Source organism: Alexandromys fortis, unplaced genomic scaffold (assembly GCF_014885135.2).
Source record: "Alexandromys fortis isolate MF-2015 unplaced genomic scaffold, M_Fortis_MF-2015_v1.1 scaffold_31, whole genome shotgun sequence".
Lineage (NCBI taxonomy): Eukaryota > Metazoa > Chordata > Mammalia > Rodentia > Cricetidae > Alexandromys > Alexandromys fortis.
The window spans coordinates 12,869,511-12,877,299 of record NW_026067974.1 but is presented as its reverse complement, the minus strand read 5'-3'; positions in this window follow the sequence as shown (position 1 = coordinate 12,877,299).

Genomic DNA, 7,789 nt, shown 5'->3' with positions numbered 1-7,789 from the left:
GTGTGTGTGTGTGTGTGTGTGTCACATGTGTGCAGGTGTCCTCAGAGTCAAAAGGACTTCCAATCTCAGAGAGCTGGAGTTACAGTGGTTGTGACCTCCCAACATGGGTGCTGGGAACCACACTTGGATCCTCTGGAAGAGCAGCCCTTAATCGTTGGACTGTCCCGTCAGCCTTCTGCGTTTGCTTGCTGGTGCCCTCAGGGAGTTACTTTTTCTATTTTATCCATATGTGTTTACTTCTCTTTTAGGAAAGGCTTGCTGTGAAGGGACTGTCCGGCTTTGCTGGAAAGGGAACTCCCTCTGATTGACAGGCTCCGGTCCTTTGCTGGAGGGACTTGAATTTCTGTTGGAACAGGATGTTCCAGCTTACTTTATACTTGCTCTGTTCTGTCCTCCATTTCTCCGAGGAACTCTGCTTCCTTTTTGTGAGGAATACTATTTAGAAATCCGGTCCTGGGTACCAAGTATGTACAATGTTATTGTGTTTTAGTATCTCTGGGTTTTTTCAACAGGTGGAGACAGGGTCTCTATTTATAAAGAGATTCCTGGAGCTGTGTGGTTATACTGTTGCCTTTAGCTCCTTTTCTTTTTCTTTTTATTTGTTTGTTTATTTATTTATTTTGGTTTTTCAAGACAGGGTTTCTCTGTGGTTTTGGAGCCTGTCCTGGAACTAGCTCTTGCAGACCAGGCTGGTCTCGAACTCACAGAGATCTGCCTGCCTCTGCCTTCCGAGTGCTAGGATTAAAGGCCTATGCCGCCACCATCCAGCTTCTTTTTTCCTGAAACAGAGTCTCACATAACCCGTGCTGTCCTTCAACTCCCTGTGCAGCTGAGGGTGGCCTTGGGTTTACATCCTGAATGCGGGGACAGAGGATGTGCATGGTCACCTCTGGTTTATACAGAGCTAAGGATGGAACCCTGGCTTCAGGTAGGCTAATCAAGCATTCTATCACCGGAGCTACATCTCTACCTGTTTTTTTTTGTTGTTGTTGTTGTTGTTGTTTTGAGATAGTGTCTCTGTGCGTAACCCTATTTGGTCTGGACTGGACTTCACTATGTCTACTAGGCTGGCTTCAAGTGTGCCTGGGTCCCTCAGTCTCTGCCTCATGAGTACCGAGGTTATGGACAAAGCCCACGATGCCCAGTTGACGTGGTGCTAGGAATCTAATCTGTAGGTGTGTCAAAGAGTTCCACAATAGCCTGGAATGGAGTGTAGCAAAGATTTATTTATTCGGGGATAAACTCACAGTAAGGGTAGCGATCTACCATCCTCCCTGTGCGCCGGGAACTAAAGAAAGGGGGCCGCTCATGCTTTTTATCTGCACTTAATAGTACCTGAGACCTGGTCCAGAATGGGCCAGGTTCTGAAAGACTGTTGGCTGAAGGAGTTCCCACAGCACTAATCCAGGGCTTCACGAATGCCAGAAAATTGTTCCACCAACTGGGCTACTCAAGGCTTTCTTGCTTCTAGATTTATTTATTTCTGTTTTGTGTGTGCATGTTACCTGCATACATGTATATGTGTCACATGCATGGTTGGTGCCTGAGGAGGCCCGAAGAGGTCACAGAAGTCCCTAAAATGGGAGTTAGAGGTGGTTGTGAGCTGCCTCATGGATACAGGGAGAGAACCTGGATCCTCTGTGAGAGAGACAAAAGCTCTTAACTGCCCAGGCAGCTCTCCAGCTCTCTTCTTTTTGGATAATTTTGTGAGATGTTTTTGGAAACATTTTGTGAGCTGGGCAGTGGTGGTACAAACTTTTAATCCTAGTACTCTAGTGGCAGAGGCAGGTGGATCCCTGAGTTCTAGGCCAACCTGGTCTACAGAGTTCCAGGACAACCAGGGTCACACAGAGAAACCCTTTCTTGAAAAGCAAAAACAAAACAAAAACAAACAAACATATTTTATGTTCTGGAGAACACAAGCTTTTATATAGTTCCTTCATCTCATTACAGGATTTGTTGCTCAGTTTTTCTTTTTTTTCTCCTCCAGAGACAGGATTCCCCTGTGTAGCTTTTGGTTCCTGTCCTGGAACTTGCTCTGTAGACCAGGCTGGCCTCAAACTCACAGAGATCCCCCTGCCTGTGCCTCCTGAGTGCTGGGATTAAAGGCGTGTGCTACCACCATAGGGCTTCAGCTTCCTTCTTATACAACCAAGAACCAAGGTGTGGCATCACCCACAGTGGGCTGAGCCCTTCCACATCAGTCATTAATCAAGGAAAAACCACAATGTCCCTTAAGCCAATCCAATGGAGACAGTTCCTCAGTTAAGGTTCCCTCTTCCCAGATGACACTACTGTGTCATATGGATGAGAACTAACCAGCACCTTTCATATCTGCTTTCTGCAGAGCTGGGGGTCTAACCAAAGATCAGGGGCATGCTAGACAATCACTCTGCCAAGTGGATGGGACTCCAGCCCCCGTTTCCTTTTGTAAATTTATTTTAGACAACCTTTAGCCTGCCAGAAACCCACACAGAGTATGGGTTTTTAAAGCCTGAAAAATAAAAATCTCCACAATTTTATTAACTTAAAGGAAAAAGACACACCAAGCGGATAGGGATTGTGGGAGGAAATCTCCTGAAGGGGAACCAGACAGACAGACAGACAGACAGAATTCTAAGAGACCAGTGTGGTGGTCCACACCTGCAATCTCAACTACTTGGGAGACTGAGGCAGGAAGATGTCACTCCCAGGCTAGTCAGGCGCACTTAGTGAGGCCTTTTGGGAAGGAAAGAAGGAAGGAGGAGGGAGGGAGGAAGGAAGAAGGAAGGAAGGAAGAAAGGAGGGAAGGATCCTCTTCCCAAGTCTCTAGCTTGCATGCATGGGGCAGCCTTTAGCTCAAGATGATAAGCAACAGCTTCAGAGTCTGTCTCTTCTTACGTCAAAACTCACAATGGTCCTCACAGGCACATAACAAAACCCAGTTCTTCTGTATAGAGTGCCATCCTATTTTAATATCCAGTGTGAATTAAAGTTCCTGACCAGCTGAGAAATCAGGGAAACCTCACCCACACTGAGGAGAAAAGGCGATCAGTGGAGACTAAGCCGAGGAGAAACCGGGTGCCAGAACTAGCTGGCAGGAGTAAAACAATTATCATAAGGATGAGGAAGGAAACATGCCAGCAAATGCCAAGTAAGAAGTCTCAGTGCGGGGTGGGAGGGTGGGGGAGGGGAGGTCATGATGAAATGATTACTTCCACCTCTAACTCAGAAATCTGACCAGATGTGGTAGCACTCACCTTTAACCCCAGCACTGGGGAGGCAGAGGGGGGCAGGTCTCTGAGTTCAAGACCAGCCTGGTCTACAGAGCGAGTTCCAGGTCGGTCAGGGCTCAAAATAAAACAAAACAAATGTAAAAGCTGGGCATGGTGGTTCATACCTATGAATCTAGCATTCAAGAGGCACAGCCAAAAGGATCACTAAAAATTGGAGACCTACAATATGAGTTCCTACATAATGAGTTCTGGTCCAGCTTGAACTACAGAATGAGACTGTGTTCTCCTGATTCAAAAACAAACAAGTCGGGGGCTGGAGAGATAGCTCAGTGGTTAAGAGCATTGCCTGCTCTTCCAAAGGTCCTGAGTTCAATTCCCAGCAACCACATGGTGGCTCACAACCATCTGTAAAGAGGTCTGGTGCCCTCTTCTGGCCTGCAGGCATACATATAGACAGAATATTGTATACATAATAAATAAATAAATAAATAAATAAATAAATAAAGTCGGGCTGGGGAGATGGCTCAGTGGTTAAGAGCATTGCCTGCTCTTCCAAAGGTCCTGAGTTCAATTCCCAGCAACCACATGGTGGCTCACAACCATCTGTAATGAGATCTGGCGCCCTCTTCTAGCATGTGGGCATACATGGAGGCAGAATGTTGTATACATAATAAATAAATCTTTAAAAAAAAAAAAAAAAACAAGTCCCCTTTCCCCCAAACCCATCAGGTGAGAGCGCTTGCTGCCAAGCCTGAAAACCCATCCCTGGGACCACAGTGGAAGGAGAGGACCAGCTTCCAGCAGGTTGTCCTCGAAAGAACTTTGGCACTCATACCATGACCAAGCAAGGACAATTTGAAAAGGGAGAGTATAGTGGTGTATACAGATGACCCCAGGATGCCCGGTCAGAAATTCAAGGACATCCTCAGCTACACAGTGAGTTGGAGGCTAGCCTTGACTGTAAGAGATAACACGCAAAACCAGGAATGGTGCTGCGCGCTTGTACTGGCAATCCCAGTACTCAGGAGGCTTAGGTTGAGGCTAGCCTAGGCTACATAGTGAGACACCAGTCCATTGTGATGATTAATCTTCGTTGTCAGTTTCAGAGGATTTGGGATCACCATGGGAACACACTTTTGGGTGCCTCTCTGAGGCTGTTTCCAGAAAAGCTTAAGTGAAGGGGGCAGCATCATTCTTTGGGCTGGGGTTCAGGATTGAATAAAACGGGGAAGGGATCTGAGCAATGATAGCATTCTCCTCTCTCTGTTCCTGACTGCAGAGGCAGTGTGGGCACCCACATCACCCTGCCACAGGGACTGACTGCTATCAAAGCCTTGGACCGAATACACATTTCCTTCCTTAAGCTGCTCTCTTTGGGCGGTTCATCGCAGCAATGAGAAAAGTAACGGTGCTGTGTCATTGGAGTCCCGGAAGAAGAGCGAGAAAGATGTCTCTGTTCCCACAATCCCAGCAGAAGGATTTCAAGTTTGAGGCCAGCCTGGACTATGCCGTAAACTTCAGGTCAGTCTGAGCTACATAAAGAAACTTCCTCCCATTTCTGAGTTTTCACTAGGAGTCAGAGGGGAGCGGGGAGAGAAAGGAAGCTGAAGAGGAAGAGGAAGAAAGAGAAAGGGGAAGTGAGAGGGAGAGACTGAAGGAGGTAGGAAAAAAAAAGATTCCAAGAAATTCTTACATCATAACCACAGGCAGAACAAATACAAAGAAAACCCTCTTAGGCCCATCATAATTAGAGGAAAACATACTGTGTGGTGTATGCATGTGTGTGTGTGTGCCTGAATGGCTACTGATTTCTCATCACAAACAATGGAGACCAAAGGACAGTGAAATTACATCACTAAAGTGCTGAAATAAAATAGATGGTAATATTCTTCATGAACAGAAGCAGGGGCTGGAGATATAAGCTGGTGGCAAGTGCTAGGCCCTGGGTTTGACCACTGTTGCTGGTGGGGGGGAGGGGAGAGGAGGTGAGGGAGGAAGAAAAATCAATGTGTTTTCAAATAAATGAAAACGAAGAGAGCTTGTCACTGCTGGTTCTGAACCATGTGGATCCTAAAGAAAGTTCTTCAGTTGGAGGGAAATAAATAACATAAGATACCAACGTGCATCTTCAGAAATGAATAACACCAAATGAACACATCAGTACATTGAAAGAGCTTTTCCTTTGTTTTTTCAAATTTATTTAATTTTATTTTATGTACATTGGTGTGAGGTTATTGGATCCCCTAGAATTGGAGTTACAGACAGTTGTGAGCTGTCATGTGGATGCTGGGCATGGAACCTGGGTCTTCTGGAAGACCAGCCAGTGCTTTTAACTGCTGAGCCATCTCTCCAGCCTGACTTTTTTCTTTCTTAATTAAAAAGATAAGTGTGGGGATTAGAAAATTGTGTGGTGTGTACGGTGCATGTGATAACTATTGCAAAAACAAAGGACCTATAGCCTGGAGTGGTGGTGCACGCCTTTAATACCAGCACTTAGGAAGCAGAGACAGGGAGATCTCCATGAGTTTGGGGCCAGACAGGTCTGCGTATTGAGTTCCAGGACAGCCAGGGCTACATAAAGAGATCCTGTATCAAAAGCAAAAACAAAAAGCACCCCCCCCAAAGGAAATGAAGTGGAGCTATAAAAATGCCAAGATTTTCCTATTCCATGGGAACTGTCATAGTATTGATGCTAAGTAGACTGTAAAGTGTGGGAGTTTATTTTATGGAATCTCTGGAGCAATCATTAAGCAGAATGTGGAGAAGGCACAGTTGAGTCGACAATAGGTAAGTTAAAATAGGATCCTGAGAGCTGGGGAAACTGCTCAATGGGTCAAGTGTTTGCACAGTAAGCCTAAGTACTAGTGTGCAGGGGAAAGCTGGCCTTCATGGTGTGTAGCTCTAATGCCAGCACTGGGACAGGTAGAGACAGGAGGATCCTGGGGCTTGCCGGTTAGCCTTTAAAAGTCTTTACTAACCTGACGGTTAATTTTTGAACGACAAGATAGTAAATGAATGGTAGAACCCAGTGGACGCTAGCTGGGTAAATACTTGTGATTGTGGATGGGCGGCAGAGAGCCGACCGCAGGAGGAACGGCGCACTTCGAACGTCATCGTCTTGCAATGATTTTAGTCATTCTTGATCTGGAAAAAATAGATAAATAGTTATTCAAATGAAAAGTGTGAGGGCCTATTTGGAGAGAAGAAAGGAACCAGAAAGAAAAGGGAAGGGGAGGGGAAAAAAGACTGTAATCCCATCACCCCGGAGGCTAAGGCAGGAGGACTGTGGGTTCAAAGCCAGCCTAAGCTACAGGGTGAGGCCTTGTCGCAAAACAACAGTAATATCAATACTGTTATATGTTGAATGAAAATATCACAATTAAACTCTTTACATGTACTTAAAAATTATCACATAAAGAATAAACTGACTGGGTGGTGGTGGTGTTGGCTGGGTAGCAGTGGCGCACACCTTTAATCTTAGCACTACCTCAGGGAGGTAGAAGCAGGTGGATCTCTGTGAGTTTGAGGCCAGTCTGGTCTACAAAGCAAGTTCCAGGACAGCTAGGGCAACAGAGAAACAAAAACAAAACAAAGTATGAAACATAGCTGGGCTGTGGGGGAAGTGGTGCAAGCCCGAGTTCCAGGACATTCAGGGCTACACAGAGAAACCCTATCTCAAACAAAACAAAACAAAACAAAACGAAAATGTAACACACAAATTGTATTCTAGAGAAAAACCAAAACCAAATCAACCAACCAAACAAGAAACACCGGAATAAATCTGTCAGGTTTGGCTACTCAGACCTGTAAAAGAGAAGGCAGACACCCTGCTGTGGCTGCTGCCTCTGAGTCTGAAATCCTCTAATCCCCACTTCTACGAAGGAAGCTGACCAGGCATCCTAAACTATCAGGGCTACAAGAGGCCCTCTGATGGACATGCACAAACTAAGGTCTTTCCCCTTTCCCCTGCTGATTGGAAATCGCAACAATTTGACTGCAAGCAAGTATTGGGCTACTCATCAACTACACGTCGTGAGCCCTCCTGTCTTCAAGTTATGTAAGAAGGGTACCGGTTTAGCCTGAACTCAGGGCCCCAGCTGCTCTCTTTCCAAAAGCCCAATTTCTTATCCAAATGGGCAGTTTACCTCAGGGTCCCTCTTGAACCCCTAGCCTGAGATCTTACATAATCTAAATCTCAATACAACATACAGTAAATCAACTAAAATTAGCATGTGCGCTAAAAGAAAGAAAGAAAGAAAGAAAGAAAGAAAGAAAGAAAGAAAGAAAGATTACTTCTGGATGGCAAAATGGCTCTGCAGATTAAAGCGCTTACTGTGCAAGTCTGGTGCCCTGAATTCAATCCCTGGAATCCATATAAACAAAAAGGAGGCTGTGCGTGGTGGCGCACGCCTTTAATCCCAGTACTCGGGAGGCAGAGGCAGGACTGTGAGTTTGAGGCCAGCCTGGTCTGGTCTACAAGAGCTAGTTCCAGGACAGGCTCCAAAGCTACAGAGAGACCCTGTCTTGAAAAACCAAAAAATAAAAAATAATAAAAAATCTAAAAAAAAAAAAAA